The following is an 18,041-nucleotide window of genomic DNA, read 5'->3' on the forward strand; positions in this document are numbered from 1 at the left end:
AGGACAAGGAAGGATAGACAGCAGTTTCACTGCTCAGACATAGTGGATTATCCATATCCCAAGGAAAGCTGTGCAGAAAAAAAAGCTTTCTCGGTAGGCCAGCTTAAAGACTTGGATGAGATCCCAGTGGAATTAACCCAAGCACAAAGCTCAGTATCTTCTACTCTAACTGTGAGTCACATAAATACAGACAGAACAGTGTACAGAAAATGTAATAATTATTTTAAAGGACACTGAAAACAAAAAGAGCACAAAATTCACCTTTGGAAAGAAGAGGAGAGAGAAAATCACGTGCAGCAGATAGCAATCCCATCACTTCACTCCTGGAAGTCATTCAGGCCGTGTAACACGGAGCATATGAGGACCTAAACAAAACTTACATAACCATGCATTACATTGACATAATTCTCTAGGTAGAAGCACTGGCTGCAATTCATATAAACATACCCATGGAAAAATAATATCTCATCCACATGTACAAGATTTACCTAATAAGAAGAAGTAGCACCTGACAATTATCGTAACATGCTTCACAAAGAGTAGTTACGAATAACAATATCCAGTATTTCCAATCAGGAACTAGCTAATGTGGATTTGTGTGGGTTTTAGTCAACTGTTGCCTGCCTTGCAAGGCAAAATAAGAATCTTACTCCTTGGACACTACACAACAGGCTTCTGTGGTGCCCTCCACAACTCCAGGTTGATAGCACTTCACAACTGAATTCTGAAACAACACCAGGACATGCTTCACAATGTCCCAGTTCTTACTTTGCTTCATGTAAAGTCTTTTGTTCCTCAAGTCCTTCTGTTCCTGAAAAGTAAAAATTAAACATTTGTTAAAAATCTTGCCCACATGGTACCTGTCAATGAACTTGTACACTTACACAACACATTGGAAAAAGGATAAATATGCCTAGTCTTTTGCTGGGAATGTAGAAGCATTGCTTCTACATTTTAGAGCTTATATACACTAAAAAAGAGTTCTGCATCAAATCACAGTCAGCTCAACAAAAACCCAGCGAGCAAGAGCTGAGCATTTATCTTCTTTTCATCTTTTCTCCTCATTCTCCTCCTTCAACAGAAGACAAGAAACGCTTTCAGATAGCTTGATCCAAGTGGATAAAAGAAAGGAAGCAAAGCAGTTTCTGCTAATACAACACACTCACTGCAAAATTATTTTTATTTCCCCAGCCCTTGTATTCAGTCCAGATACATATGCTGCTCTTGGCCCTGATGCTACTTCAGCAGTCTGCTCAGAGCATTCTTTCAGGCTGTGTCTGTGCCATGGGAACCAGTAGCATTTTGCAGACGTATACGTACCTGGCATGTCTTGTCTTGATCTGTGGCATATCAAGGCATAGAAGATGTTATTGCCACTTTCTGGCTCTAAGTTTGCAAGGAAAATTAATGTACAAGATTTTTTAATCTCTTTTCTCCATAAACCCTATTTTCTATAGGAAGACAATGTATGTAGGCATCACTGGGAGGTTAACACAATGTGATCTAGCAGTTGTTCCCATTTAAGTCTCTCAACAAACCTGAAAATAAATGGAAAAACAAGATTTACCTTGTCAGATTAACACATCAGCTGTCCATGGGCATGCTTTCATACCATCCCTAATATGGGGTAACAAGAATCGGTTAAACATCTCTCTAAGAAGCTTAAGCAATGTCACATCATCTCACAGCTGTGGGGGGGCTAACTGCGTGTACCTGGGCAATTACCAGCAGTTAGTAAAGATGGATGGCATTTTCTGAAGCCACAGTAACCCAGCCATATGCTGAGACCTTAGGACAGGCACAAATAATGTTCATCCTGAGTCATGCAAGGAACCATTGATAAGCTGGGTTAAGAGTCAGAGAATGTAAAGGATATACACGAGCATGTAAATATTGCTAATTTAGGGATAATGGCATTCACTTTGGGATTAAAATGGCACTCCAGCCTTCATCAACAAAGTTGTAGATCTCATTTTAAAATTTTAGACTGCTGATAAGGCAGAAATTCTGAGAATGTCTTTAAGATATGTATCTTAAATGGCATCTGTAATTATTACTATCAAAGATGAAGGGCTCACTCACTTAGGCCCTATCTTACACAGCACAGGCACTCAGAAGCCTGGCTGAGAACCACACAGTGCATTCTCCACACATTGTGCAGGACTGTCCTCCTCAGCCAGCACGTATCTGTCTCAACACATAGCTCAGCGCTCTCTGTGCTGCCCGCACCATGGGCAAAATCCATTAGTTCCAAGCTGCTCTTTTTCCACCAAGTGAGGCTGGAAATCCCAAGAGCATTACAAAGATCTTACTATCAGATCCTCCCACATGCAGGGAATGAACATACTTCCCCAATACCAAGCCTAGGCTTTTCTGAAAGCCAGCTAATTTACAATGAATATTGTTGTAAGCCATCTCTTTGTTATTTAAGGAGGGAACATGGTAAGAGGCTCCTTTGGAAAGTCCATGCTTTGGTTTTCTGTTTTTTTTTTTTTTCTAAATTCTGTGTTCTGTAAAAAAAAGAAATATTTTCATTCAAGTCAGTAATGAAAAGTACTCAGACTGGAAAGAAACACATTTCTGGTTTTATAAAGGAACATGTTTGGCAAGCTTAATTATTAGCGGCATTATCTCAGCAGCTTCTAATTCTACACCACTAGTTCAAAACATGTCATCAGATGTATTTTGGATGTGCACTAAAAAGCAACCAGGTACTTATCACAGTAATAAGTCTGCCACATAGTTAGTAAGCCCACCTACATAAGTATTCTGCCTGCTGTTCCTACAGCATAGCAAAGTCCCTACCCACAGCGCATGAAAGCTCTGTCTTGGGCCTTATGTGTAGGCTTTTGTTCACATTAGGGGGAAAAGAATATACCCCATACAACCCCATTGAGAGATTTCATGATTTTGCACCAGTGTGGCAGCAATGATTCAGATTCCATTGTGGATACACATGGTTGGATTCATTGCATTCAGTTTTAATCTTTTGAAAGCTATACATCTAAATGTGACTTGTGTTAAGAAAACCAATGGAGAGAGTCTGTAGGGTGCTTTCTCTGATTTGTCTGAGATATTTTATATGTGTACTGAAGGTGCTATTTCTTCCAAAATGAGGCCCAGGATACTTGACTTTTTGGGAAGATGGACCCCATATACAGCATCTGAGAGCTTTATACAGAGAGAGTTTATTTTAATTCTCAGACCAGAATAAGGTATGCCAGTATAAGCATTCCCATTTAAGTATAACTGTATCCCACTGGGATTTGGGCTGCTTAGAAGTACACTGCTCTGAAAAAAAAAAGTCCAGTCCAAAAAATCCCACTGGTATTTCAGAGTGCCTGTAGCCAGCCGCTGCCACTGGAGAAGGAAGCAAATACCATACCCAGGACTTTCCCAATCGTGAATAATTTATCATCTGAAAGAAAGAATTTACATGGCCTCAATCCACCATAACTTAGCCAACAGATGTAGCCTGCACATAACAGAAATCAAAGAAAAGACGAAGTTCTTCTCTGTGTCAGTTCCCTAGATCCAGCCTCTTTTCTTCACTTTCTCTAACTTACCATATTTTTTCATTTGTGTCCTTCAGTGTTTTCTACAAGGACTGTCCCTTACCACAGCATCTTCTAGCATTTTACCAAAATACTGTAAAGATGTGGGGTGTAGACAGCTTTCTTTATTAGCAGAGAGGAAAGGGTGATGTAGCTAAAAAAATGGCAAGCTTATAGTCAGTGTCCTATGCCTACCTACTGGGCTGGTCTTCTAAAAGTTTACTTACGACTCCAGTGCAGTGATTAATAGGATGTCATCAGAGCCATCCCTCCTGCTATGGGGAGAGTCTCCCTAAGGCCCAGTGCATATTCACGCAGCAGGCTGGCTCTCCCAGCCTGAAGTGAAACCCCTACCATAACTGCATTGGTGCTGTTGCACACAAGTTAGCAGGAACATAGCTTCCTCAGGTTTGGCATCTGGCTCATGGTCACTTCTCTGGCCACAGTCTATACATATCCACTTTTTCAGACTACAAGGCATACATTTCTGTAGTATTCTCAACACTTTCAAGTCCTTTTTCCCCATTAAGAACCAGAAAGCAACGTTACCTATTCCTGAGCTAAGGAATACCACTGCAGGATTCTAGGTTCTTCTTAGGCTGAGAAGGGGCTACTTTGTGAAGAGGTAGCTCCTACATCTAGTCCTCTTGTTGTGTTCTTACTGGTTTTCTACCAGGAGACCTTTATCCCCCTCCTCTCACAAAACCTTTTCATTTCCACTTCTGCCATGGGATGACCATCTCCAAACTCTCCCATCTAGGTCCAGCTCCTACCACTCTTCCTGGACCAATGCCCTCCTAGTGTTGTCTTTTTCCACTACTCCAACTCAGCAAGCAATTTCCACAAGAGCACGAACTGATCAGGAAATCAACAGCCCTTTGGCACTTCCACCTTTCTCAAGGCTGGTGGGCCAGTAGCTGCCCCTTGACTTTTCTTTCACTTGTCAGGAACACTCAGGAAACAGAAATTGATGATCTTAGGTTATTAAACACAAATTGTTTTCAGCGTGGCAAGGAGCCTGCTATGGGCTGTTATCTCTTCCCTCTGCCAACTCCAGGCTTCTCCACAAAGGCTGTGATGACCACAGAGTGAGCTGGACATTTGCCTCAGAGACCTGCAGGTGTTTCACCTCCCCACTCTTACGTCTTCCTGAGTTATACATGGCTCATAAAAGCACAAAACTGAAACTGCATTTTCAAAGTGTTAAAAGCAATGAATAAGTTGCTGAGTAAAAAAAGAAAAATCCCACATTCCCAGCAGGAAACAGTTCAACTTCTGTTGTTTGTCATACCATACTCCCTGTTCCACTGCCTGCTCCAGAAACCAAATACTTCATTTTATTCACATTTCTGAGATACTTTATCCATCATAACTTAACTTCTTTTTTTTTCTAAGCACATAACTTTGTGAAATATGGTCATTCTTTCTTTTCATCCTAGCTGAATGATTTTTCATGCTTTCATTAGCCCAAAGTGAATGATGCAGCACTTCAGTTATACAGATACACAGTCCCCATGCATTTATCAAACTCAGACAGGACTTGGGACTTCCATGCAATCTGTATTTTTCTCACTGAAAAATAACAAGTACAAGAAGCATTAAGATATTTATGTCACGACAAAAGAATGAAAAGGTGTTTGTAATGGGAAGGTTAGAATTTCCCCATTCTAATCCAGGAGTTTAAAACCCAGATGCCAAAGTGGTCATTTTCGGCTGTGTATAATCAGTGAATATAAATGAGAACTTCCCCATGACAAAGCCAACTTTCCCTAGCACATGCCTAAGGTCATATTCCTTACTCCCTGGAGGGCAAACTCTCTCTTTTGACTGCAAAGAAAGCCCAGGAAGGCTAGTTTGGATTTGGATTTTAAATGTTAAGTATCTAAAACAGAGTGAGTTCTGATTTGATTTGCAGGCAGTCAAATAATTTTAGAGTTTCAAAATGACTAAGAAAGAGATGAAGACAAACTCACAAATCCGGTTACCTGAAATTAGAGAAAACACTCTTGCAACATATGGTTGAGCAAATATAATCGAACAGCAAAAATCTGTTATTCTATTTAATCTCAAGATCAGCCAATAGAAACAATGATATGACAGTGGCTCTAAGACAACAGATTTGATGTCTGGAGTAGCAACAAGACTGCAGCAGGAGGAACCATGATGTACACAGATCCACTGATTTTGAAAATCACTTGAGTTGATCATACCAATATATTATTCAGAATTGCGTTGATGTTAAATTGAGCTTTCATAAGCATTTAGGAAATGCAATTCTAAAGTGCAGTTTCTAAAACTGGCTAGATAACAACTAAAAATACTGTCCAATCTTCAAGACATGAAAGATAAAGTGGTAATTATGCCACAAAGCACCTTTGTTCTTGTTAAATCAGAGGAATGCTCCACAGAAAAGGCACTGGCTTTGCTTGCTGAGAAATGCCTTGCATTATGCATCTTAGGTTGTAAAAGAAGCAGTGAAAGCTCCTTGTATAAGAGTCAGAAGCAGGAAAAAAGGTCAAAAACTCCCTCAGTATAGTAGACAATCTGTCCAAAACTCCACAAAAAATAAAATATTCTAGGAACAGAAGGCCCATCTCTTCAAAACGACACTTAATTCATTTCAGTGACTCCATTGAGATGAAAGTTACCAACAGAGTGTGGGAGCTAAATCATCGGTAAAGCTTACGGCTGGAAATGCCTGAGATGCTTGAGACGAAAAGTTCCCAAGAAAATCCAAAAAGGACCGGCGAAATCAGCTCTCCAAATTTGCTAATGTAATGCTAGCAGCACCTCTGTTGCTACATAATGGACTGCAAAGATATTCAACCATTTGAAGGCTTATTTCAGGAAAACTCAGAATTATTTACTGTCTCGTGATAGCTCCAAATGTGGGAGAATGTTAATTAAACAACATGCTTCAGCCATATAGTTCTGACTTTAGTAATGACTGCTAATTACTCAGCTTTATATGCTAGAAGCCAACTGTTATCTTACAGAAAGTTATGGAAGACGGTTCAAAAATATCTCCATTTACTTAGCCAATCTAAATATCAGATTTTTTCCAGAATCATAAAAATTGATTTAAATTATTTTCCTGGGACTGAAAGATGATGCTGTGAGCAAGTAGGGTATTAAACACAGTTGAACATCACAGGAGAGGAGAATTACACCTCAAGCAGTGTGATTCTCTTGTATAACTACAGCAAAGCCAGTTGTATATTGCTCTTCTCTAAGACTTCCATCATTTGGGACTTTTTCAGATCTGCATGACCTTCCTTTCTGACAAATTTCAAAAGCAATGCTATAATACTTAATTCTGTACTGTGATTAAATTTATCCTCTTCTAATGATGGGAGAGATACAAACTTCAGTTCTAAGCTGTTATACATATAACACTATTATCTTTGAGGCAGCTTCAGACTGTCAAAGTTTACCAGAGCCTGTGACTGCAGGTAGGTTCCCACACATGCCTAACTTCTTTTCTCCTTCTGCTGGGAGTATGAACACCTTTAAGTAACATGGCCATTTTTTGTATTTTAGAGAGAGATGGCGAGTTTCTTCCACTCGAAACATTATCTACTGAATTCAATGTAGCTCCTGAAATGAATATAACTGTCTCATTTTTTTTTATTTTTCCTTCCCTTTCCCTCTCTTTCCTTTCTCCTCTCCTCTGCTTTGCTGTCCTAAAACCACTCCAATCCGTGCTGTTGCCTTACCTTACTACTGTGACAGACTATGATAGCATTTTGAGAGTGACGGTCAAACAACACATTCACACAAATTTTTCTCGTTATTTACTCTATTCAGATATAATGCAAGCTATTGTTATAGTATCTGGAAGTGGATTGAGTTTTAAATCTTAGAATCATAGAATGGCTTGGATTGGAAGGGACCTCAAAGATCATCCAATTCCAACCCCCTGCCATAGGCAGGGCTGCCACCCACCAGCTGAGGCTGCTCAGGGCCCTGTCCAACCTGCTCCTGATTACCTCCTGTTTCCCTGCTGTTTCAACACCTCACTGCTCTTCCAGTGAAAAATTTTCCTCTGACATCTAATCTAAATTTCCCCTTTTAGTTTAAGATGAATGAACTATTACTGAAAGATCCAAACCTAACCTGTCTTTATTGTTCATGCTGGTCAGTGTGATAGAACTGCTCTGATTACAGGACTATATTAAAAACAATGAACAATTAAATTACAGACATACTTCCTGCTTCATCCTAAAACTCGCATAGTTTGTGGGCTGCTGCTCAAAGAATCTTTGAGCCTTGTAGTCTCTCGTTTCACCAAGAAACATGCTGAAGCTCCTCATGGATTTCATATACAGAAAGTAGAGACAGATACAATGGGTTGAGTAAAAGCATCAAGCAGATTCGTGTAAAGGCCAAACACAAATGATTTATAATCTTTTTATATGAAGAGCATAGATTTCAGTCCAATACTTTGCGGGTAGACTTCCTCTGCCGGTTCTTTATTCAGAGAAAATACTATATTTTAAAAGTACCAGTTGATTTTCCTCATTATAATTTCTGGGACAGATAGCTCATTCTCTCAACAGGACTGGAACACCACGTACGCTAGTGGTTTTTATTCTCAGATCATAGTTCTTATTTATTTTCTCTTGCTCATTCTTGTCATTCCTGTTTCTTCAAAGTCATCTTTTGCATTCTCCTCCCTTCCTATGTTCCCCACACTCTCTGACATTGGCTTTAGCCCCACGCTTACTCTGCTTCTCGCTCATCCTACTTCTGTTGGAGCACCTACTGGCTGCTGGCTCTGACACTCTGGCACACTGTTCTGCTCCACCTTCTCCCCCCTGCTTTTCCTTCCTCTCCTCCCTCTAATGATTGCTTTCCCTAAATGCCAGTCATTAGAGAGGTCAGGAACAAGCAGTGTCACAACCACATGGAAAAGTGTTTCTTCTACTTCCCATTTTAACATAATCTCTGTTCCAGATGGTTACAAGCATTACCTGGTTGCAAATTGCTAATGTGCATCTGCTCTAAAATTAGGCAACAGAGTGTAAGAGCATTAAATTGCAAAACAGGAGGGGAGACAGCAAAAATTGCCATGTTGGTTGTTACAGCTGCTTGCCACACCTATAATTACAATTGTCTGACAATTCCTATTCTATGGTGTTTTCTTAGTTTTGATTATTTTGTCAGATCTGCATCACTATGGCTTAAATATTCCAGCTGCACATCTGCTTTAAGAAAGTATCAATTTAAATGGTGCAACAGTGTCTAAGATTGAATTTAAAGAAGAGCCAGCTTTGCTCACATTTGACTAGTGTTAGAAAATGTAGATGAATTTTTCCTTTGAAAAACTTCATATCCCCATATTTGGGGAGGGTAGTTTGAAGTTTAACAGGGAGCATCCTGGTGTGAGAGGAGACTTTTCTCACGTACACAGAAGAATAGGAGATGGGGAGGAGGGCAGGCTGGATCAGGAATCTTAAGGGTTGAATTCTGGAACTAAGACAGATGAGCTAGAGCGAAAAAGTTAGGATGAACAGCAAAGAAAAGTTTACAAAGGGCATAACGATCTAACTCTACTAGGATGTAGTCCCCTTCAAAAAAGGCATCTCACCCTTCTACTACAGTAAGCAGGAGATAGACAAGCACCCTCTCAGGAAGGATGTGAGTTTGTCCAGTTATCTAAAGGCTTCGAATAGCTTACACAGGCATCGATATCATTGCGATGTTGGTAATATTTCTTCTTAGTGTCTAAAAATCACATAAAATAGACTTCTTACTGTGAAATGTTTTCTACTCGCTTCTCTAAGTGTTGTGAAATGGCACAGAACAAAGCCATCACAGAAAAAAACATAAGATGCTGCACAAAAGAAATAGGAAATGGTACAGCTACTTGTATTACCTTATTTCATCTCCCCCGCTTTACAATATATTTACTCTACAATATAATCCTGTGCCTCATTCAGTGCACACAAGATCCAATTTAGAGATGTCTTCCAGAGAAGACTGTTGGCTCTTCAGCCTTCTTTCTTTTTCTCCAGAAGTTGCAAGGTGTGTGGTAAAGCAGATTTATAGCTTCCAGAAGATAAAGGATCATTCTGCAGCTGAGCACTTTCAAGAATAAATGGATTCCAAATTTGTCTCTGTCACAGACTTCCACAAAAGGTACCTCAGGGACTCGTGTTACTTCAGGGATGGGTATAACTCCCTAGCGCATGTGAAGAGCAAAGTGCCTGTGGTTAATAAGCCCCTTGAAAATGTATGCTTACAGCCTGGCTGCCACTTTGTTCCCAAATACCTAAACCAGAGCCTGAATCCCTCCTAGGCAGAACACACAGCAGCCAGAGCACTGGGAATCATGGCTGGACTGCCACGTCCAACCTCCCAAAACTGCAGGAAGGAGTCTGAGCCTGCCAATCCTTCAGCCTCAGAGCTAAGAAGAGGAGCTACGCTGATATCCAGATGCTTCCAATAAAACATAAGAAATGCATGATGTACTTTTATCTACCTAACTGCAAAGCCATAAGTAGACACAAAGTACTCTTCATCTTCCCTACAACCAAAATCACCTCCACTTCCTCCAGCTGGAAAAACTGGTTACGTATTGCACACAAACCATGTTGTAGTATAAACATACTTTTCTCTGCCAAAGCATCAGTACTGTAGCGCACCAAAAGACATTACAGACATTACTGATCCTAGTGAACCTTACCTGAGGCTTCTGCCCACATTTTGCCCAAGAGACAGGCCACCATTTCTGCTCAGCCATCATTCCCCTCATCAGCAAAGCCATAGGAGTGACAACCCATTGGCCCTGCCTCCCACATGGACTCACATCCACACTGCAGCTTCATCTCCAGTCCTGCCTCTGGCTCTGTCTCCTTTTCCTATTGGATGAACACCTGCATCAACTCTGGACCCAGCTCTACCCAGTATGCTTAGCCTCCATGGGACAGCACGCATCAGTGAGGGCAAGGCCTGCACTGGGGTCACTGTCAACCCCAGCCCCTTCAGGAGCTTCGCTGCTCCTTGGCACCGAGAAGAAAGGTGCTGTGAAGCAGTAGGCAGCCAATGTCTGCATTCACTTGTAATTCATGTAGTCTCCAGGCAAGAACTAGGTCAAGTTATAACAAGAAATAATTCCCCAGAATATAAGGTCAGATAGACACTGTTCTGGGATATGGATTATGTCCTTTAGAATCTTTTTTTCTTATTCTTCCATGTCATAAATGCTGTGTGCTTTCTAATAGAACATGGTGACTCAACATCCATGAGAATCGATGTTCCTCAATCATCTCCCACATACCTTCCGTTTTTGCGGAGTATGAAGTACCACTAAAGCACCTTCTACAAAATGCTTTGGCAGTACTTCAAATCCCTCCACCCCCAAACACCTTTTGCTTTCAGAAACTGTATCTGAGTTGGACACTGGCACCTATAAAAAGCATACTCTTGAGTGCCATCTGTCAATGAGTCTTCAGCAAGGCTATAAAACAAGGGCACTGACAAACGCATGCCAAAACTCAATGCACGTCAGTTTGAGCATTTACAAAAAATATTCCGTGTTATATAAGCAGGGCAGTATCCTACATGGTTCCCAGCCTCTTTTGCGTCAGTCCCCTATCAGAGATGGCATTTGCTATTGGCTTTGCTCCTTTTTCCATCAGTCAGCCTTGACAAAGTGAATATCATTTGCCCCTTTGCCAGTTTTAACACCAGAGTCAATATGCTGAGTGGCCACAGCAAATGCAAACCCTGGTGTGACGTCGTTTGAGGTAAGCAGAGATGATGTTTTCCAGGAAAAACATATCCAAAGCAGATGTAAGCTCTCTGAACATAAAGCAGGAGAGAATGTGTGGATTATGTGATAGGAAAATGGCCTGCTTAGTTAGGATACTAATTAGGATGTTATTAGCTGTGCTAATAAATAACATGCCATGTGACCTTGAGTTGTTTGCTTCTCTGCTCACCTCCATCCTTTTATTCATCTTAGCCACTCCAATTAGATATCTAACACGTTCTCTTGATATGTTATTTGACAAATCCTGGGTTGCTATCCCCAGCATTCTGTATGTGGCACAATCATCTCTGATGACTTGGCATACTCTTGAATGGCAAATTTACATAAGACAATGCCACACCATGCTAGTGTGCATAGTTAATGGTGGCTGGCTCCTAGAAAGGGAGTAGTGCTGGTCCTTGGCAGTTCGTGACTCTGGGATGGCCAACAGTCACAAGCAGGACTAAGTATGTGGGTGTCTGACAACTGTCAGAAATTTGCTTCCAGCCCTCTCCAGGATAAAGATAGTGGGCTGGGTTTAGTTGTGTGTACCATTTGAACATAGCTGTGGCGCTGCTAGCATCTTTCAGCATGAGGATGTCTGTGAAGGCTGGCTACATTGGAACATGTTTGTGGAACATCCTGCTGCTCCAGAAGATCTGTGAGTATCTCCAGCAGTGATCTTCCCCTATCCCACCACAAGGTCTTGTAATTCCAGAGTCAGATTGACATTGCCTGGTGCTGCATGGCACAGCTACCTTCCACCTGCACCTGGGAAACCACAGAAAAAATAATTCTCCCAGAGATCAGGCAGGTGTGGAGGATGAGGCAAGCCACAGGGGAAGGCTACTGCAATCTGGGAAGCAGAGCACTGTGGGGAAAGATGGTACAAAAATAAATGGCAGCTAGTGACAGCAGGCAGTCAAGTGACTGGAATGATCGGGAAATTTGACTGATCACCTTGAGTGCCAAATTCATTTTCAAAAATCCCAGGGGACTCCCTTAAAAATAACTACCTTGCTGAAGATACTGAGGAAGACAGTTGTATATTTCCCTGTCTTTTCTGACTGCAAAGAAATAATGGCTTCATTTTTTATTTGATTCTTAAATGCCAAATGAGCATGGAAGGAGTCACAAGGCAGAACCGCAAAAGCTGCCTCTACGGAAACATTTGTTACCCACACCATTTTCTCCCTTGGCTTCATAAGAAGAAAAGCTATCGCTGGGAAAGAGACACATCACTGGATTGGCTCCTGCAGGTCCCTAGGCCTTTGCTCAGTAAAATGAGTAATGCTAGCAAGAGGATATGATATGCAATTATACATCTCTGGCCATCACTACATCCAGCAATTCGTGCCTAGGACTAGAGAGCAGAGATGAAGATAAGTCATGCAGAGCAAAGCAGACAAAAAACTTGAGTTTAAACCTGAGATTTTAGGCCATATCATATAAAATCAACCACTCAAAGCAGAATGGGCAAGTAATTATAGTACACCCTTCCAATGCACTATTTTCCCCTTATTTCAGAGTTTTTCTTTCCTAAAATAGTTTCCAAAAAAACAATACTTCAGATGTTTGAGGATTTACAGCTTCTCCCATGTCCTGTTTTGTTTAGAGCTTTCTCAGAAGAGCATCAACAATAAGGAAGCAAAAAGAGGAGATTAACTGGGAATTTAACCACTATTCCCAAAAAGGAAGAGACGGTAGTCTTGTTCCCTCATGTGAAAGGTCCCAAGAGGAAAGGTAGTGGGCTTAAAAATGACAAAAATTCTTCAAGACATTTTTCAGATTTCCCCTATTTTTTTTTCACACCAAAGTACTGTCAACACAGGATCATTCTCCCCAACACTTTTTCATTAAAACAGCATTTTCTAGTGGAAAACTTCTCCTGTCAAAATGTCATGGACAGCTCTATTCAGCAGTCTCTGTTGCCGTGGAGACCTTTTCAAGGTTATAAACAGAGTATTAATAATAGTTCCTCAGCCAAGTCGCTCCTTGCTTACCCAGCAAAGGAGCTGGCCAAATCAGGGCTCCTAAGAGTATTCACCTGTCAAGCAGGAGGGGCCAGCAAGTCCTTAGTCACTTTAGTGGGAATTGCAACATTTTCCAAGCAGAGTCACTTTGTGTGATTCTCGATCTACTTACAGTTATTCCTGATTTTATTTTTTAATTCACCTTCCTTTTCTAGATAAACATATCTGTGAATCTTTAAGCCATGAGTAAACGTTTAATGTCTTCCTGCAGAGGTAACATGCCTCACTCTCTGCTCCTCTGTCTGCAGTTTAAGCCACACCTTTGCCACTGTCATTGCAGTAGTCAACCCTTAGCCCTGTCTGGAGTCCCTCTAACTATAGCATTACTGTTCAGATTCAGAGCTGCAAGAAAAGGTCCCCATATCTACTGATTTTTTGCTGAAAAAAAAAAAAAAAATTACCTTTTTATGCCCTTTGCATATAAGGCCTTTATCTCCATCTATTTTGAGAGAGCAGAGAACGGCTGACAACAGATAGCTGTTGATACCAGACAGTGCTGGGTGAGAGCCAGGCTCCAAGATGATAATTAAATGCTTTTTGTTAGTAATGCTTCAAATTTGAACCTTCAAAGTATAGATCATGTCTGTCTAGACTCTTAGATATTAAGTTTCCCAAGCAGTGATGTGGTCTTGCCTGTGTTTGTACACACTGGTGTACGCATCTCTTCTCTCCACTAACAGCACGAGCTGCATTGCCCAACCTGATAAGTGGTGAAGTGGGATGTTTTAAGCAGGATGCCTTGGAGGGGTCACTCTGGGACAGATCTGCTCAGCACCAGTGAAGTGCTCTCTTCACTCTGTAATAAAGACAGACCCACCTTCTGCTTTTTTTCATCCATACTGAGGCTTTCTCACAGCTGCTTTTCTCAATCTAGAGAGATCCCCTCTTCTCTAGCTTCTCTCACAGCATAGTTTTAATTAAACTTCTTCATTATCAGCTCCAAAAATAACTCCTTTCCTCCTACCAGAGAACTGCCCTCAGTACTCCTTGCCCTGAATTCACCCGGTCCACTCTTTCTGGTCTACAAATCTTCAACAATATGGTAAATTCTCCTCAAAGGCAACAGAGAATGGATGCAAAAGAGCCACTGGACATTAGGCAAATTCACTCCACTGGTTCAAATGCAATAAAACATATTTTATGGATTAATTTTACACTTGAAGTTTTTATACTCATCTTTGCATAGCCACCATCAAGCCTGAATGAACAAGCGACGCCAATATCCAAACAAGCTTGCATTCAACAGAAAAATGGTCCTGTGTCCATCCATCACCTGGCTCAGGTCTGCAGAGGTGGCTGACCTGGGAGTGCCTTGGTAACTGGTCTCAGCACCAAGGCCTGGGAGAATTCATGCTTCACAGAAGAAGGTCTTCCCCTGTATTACAGGCTTACAATTTGGCCTGTGGAAACTGACACTTGGTGGAGCAACTTCTGCTTTTCTACAAGCACCACCTTTGGTTTGCTTTCCTCTCAAGGGTGCAGGGAAGGGCCCACACCCCAGAAATGCAGGCTGACTGGTTGTACCTTGAGGGTTTGGCCTCAGCCCTCTGAAGTAGGGCAGTTTCATCACCCTAATAAGGGGTGGACTGGACCACTCCTTAGTGACAATATCTGAACTCTTCAGAGCAGACTATGCACAATGATTAACAGAGTATGTCATTCCACTTGCAAAGCTATTGATGATAGGCTATCATACTTCAAACATGTATTTATGTTGGAGAATTTTTAGCTACCTGTAGTTTTATAGCTTCCCCAACCTTTGACCATGCAATGCTTCAGCAATTCAATAAAAACGACTGCTTCAGCAACAACTGAAGATAGGAAGTAGAAAATAATCAGTGCGCTTTCAAGACCTAAGTATTCAATAGTGGAATAAAACAATCTGTATGCTCACGAGGTGAACCTAGAAAGCTCCCACAGCAGCCTTACTGAAAAAAATAAAAACATTGCCTAAATAGCTATGCGGGGATCAGGACTCTTTAAGAGAAGCCAAGGAGACACTACCAAGGTAGAAAAGTGGGTCTGCTCTTTTTAAGCAAGATGGGAAATGTGACACCACAAAAATTTGCTCCACAGTAACAAATTTTTGGCAGGAACATGCCATGCCAGTGCTTCACCTTTCACTCCCATTGGCAGAGCAGAGCCTTCACAGCCACCCTGTGAAATGCCATGCATGCACCACGACTTCTGAGGCCCTGCTGTGACTTCCACCAAGGAGCCAATGCCAATTAAAAACAAAAGTCATTTTTTAACAGGGATTAGTTCCTCAATCTGGTTCATTACTTCTGTGCTAGCTGAGTGACAGGATAGTTCTGTGATGTTCAGGGGAAGGAATGTCCAGAAGCAAGACACCTCATAAAGAACATCTCCAATTTGTAATGAGAACAGCCTCTTGATCAAGATTCTTCCTTACGTAAAAGAACAGTTTTGCTCTAAATTACAAACAATTATGATGATGGGAGAAATGCCAAAGAAGCTGTGAGGAGAAATCAGGAGCAGCTTGAACACTAAGGGAAAGGGGACCATAAAAACCTAAGCTTAGGTTACAGACAAAAATTTGTTAAGCAACTTGGTGTTCCTTCAAGAAAGTTAGCTTAACGACCAACATACTCTTCAACCATAACATGAAATACGAATATCTAGGAAAAACAAGTAAGTAAACTGCATATACAGTCCTTTCTTACATCCCAAAACAATCAGGTACTTGTCTATCACTATTCATCATAGTTACATAAACCTTAAATTCAGCTGTATCATCATTACAAAAATGCACTGAGCTGTAACAGCTATACTCAGCAGATGGTTAACATTTGCTATGGGATCTTGTCTCCAATTTATGTCCTCTGACTAAGGTTAAGAAAAAGAGATGATTTTTACCAGCCCATCTCTTTCACAACTTTATTGAAGAAATATATCTGACTTTGTGCCCACCTGTACTCAAAAACACAATCGATAAAACTGGGAAATGGATCTTCAGTGATTCCTAATAAAGTGTCTGCTTGTTCAATTCCATCAGTGTTTGTAGGCCACTGAAAAATAATCATGGAGATGAAAGTAGAAAAGAAAGAGCTTGTGTTCTGAACATGTCCTGTGCATTAGACTCTTTCTGAACACTCCTGCTTGAGCTCCATTCTGTAACAGTCTCATTAGATCAGTTTATGAGTCATTAATTCACCTTGTTAATTTATCAGAAAAGTTTTCCTCTGTAGCTTGCCAATCCTTCCTCGTTCAGAGAAAGGAGAAATATGGCACAGTTGCAACGTCAGTTGCATTCCTATCTATGTTTACAATTGCTCTGTGGTTTGCCTTGCAAGTTTTCCTATCAGTTGCCCTGACCCTGTTTCTAAGATTTTGAAATTCTGGTGTCCACACAGGACTCTTCAGATGGAGTGACAGAGTGCTGTGGGAAGATTAGTGTGAAATGCAGGAACAGTGCTTGAATCAAGGATGAGAAAAAGTCTCTCATGTAGGGAGTTTTCTCCAGTTACCCACATCTTGTGTTCTGACTTTTAGACACCAGTGACTATTTACCATTTTTAAAGGGAACTGAGGCATCTACAAAGAGGATACACATTCTCATCTGGTCTAGGCACATTCCTGTGAAGGAGAAAGAACTTTGGTTTCACCGTTGTGCAATTCACCACTTCATGTCTGATGCTTTAGGTAGCTGCAGACCTCTTTGCATCTTAATCTGAGACACCTTTGTGTGCCTTTCCATGTATTACGCCAGAGCCTGGGGCCAAGCAACAGGCTGTAAATTCCACTCTGGCAGCCAGGACTCTACCAGGTAAGCACCACTCTGATAGTGCTGAAGTCCCCCCTGTGGATTTAGCCATCAGTGTATAATCACTGCCAGAAATAAATGACTATATTACTTTCAGCTGGCAAAGCTGCAGTAATAAATCCACAAGTTATTTTTCTGTTAACTGTGTCAGGAAATTTGCTGCTTACTGCTACTCTCTGTGCTCTCTTCGAGTCAGATTTGTTCCTTCTTGATATCAAGGCATTTGCAAGTCAGATTGTTCAGAGTAATAAGCTTTCCTAGTGATTAAATTAACACCATGAAATTCCAACATGTAGAACTGACAAAACTGGACTTTGAAAAAGTATTGACTTCTGTTTTTGTCTATGGAAAAGTGCTACAGACATCATCCCACATGCAGCTGTACTCTGGTTCATGCTGTTCATCTGTTTGTCTAGCTTTGTGATTATTGGACCAAAATAAATCACTATAGAGACAAATACTGTCATACAGAGCATTTCAACTCTGAAATACTTTGGTTAAGAACATGAATTTTCTTACTGTTACTTTTCAGACTGCCACTAGACAAAAATTAAAGCCAATCTGTGCATTCCAAAGATTATATATCCTTACAGAAATAAAAGATATAACTGCATGTTTGAAAAATAAAATATTTGAAGATTTACCTCTAATGCTGCATATGAAAATTATTTAGAGTCATTTATCCATGCTGAGTGATCAAAAAATTTCCTTCCATTACAGAAGAGCACCCAGAAATAAGAAGATAAGGTGACCAATCGTGCTTACAACAAAAGCCTGTGTTAACCTGTATACCTGCATATGATAAAGACAGCCACATGCAAGGATAAATGTATCAACTGGTTGGCAATAGAGACTTGAGCCTTCTAAATCACATGGCAAAGATAAATTAGAACTATCTGCCACCTACATCAGAT

The 18,041-nt window shown here is 40.8% G+C and overlaps 1 long non-coding RNA gene across 11 annotated transcripts in view; it reads right to left on the bottom strand.

The window, feature by feature from the left end:
* LOC104910403 (uncharacterized) overlaps window positions 1-18,041 on the bottom strand; it is a 46,610-nt gene that overhangs the window by 20,951 nt on the left and 7,618 nt on the right. For 3 of the 11 annotated variants that reach the window (XR_014883057.1, XR_014883052.1, XR_014883055.1), the window contains exon 3: window positions 262-1,538. This is a non-coding gene — a long non-coding RNA (uncharacterized LOC104910403). Of the gene's footprint in view, window positions 1-261; window positions 8,637-18,041 lie in introns of those variants that run through there. The other 8 variants (XR_014883058.1, XR_014883054.1, XR_014883047.1 and 5 more) reach the window with 6 other exon arrangements.

This window comes from Meleagris gallopavo, chromosome 1, assembly GCF_905368555.1.
Source record: "Meleagris gallopavo chromosome 1, MGAL_WU_HG_1.1, whole genome shotgun sequence".
NCBI lineage: Eukaryota > Metazoa > Chordata > Aves > Galliformes > Phasianidae > Meleagris > Meleagris gallopavo.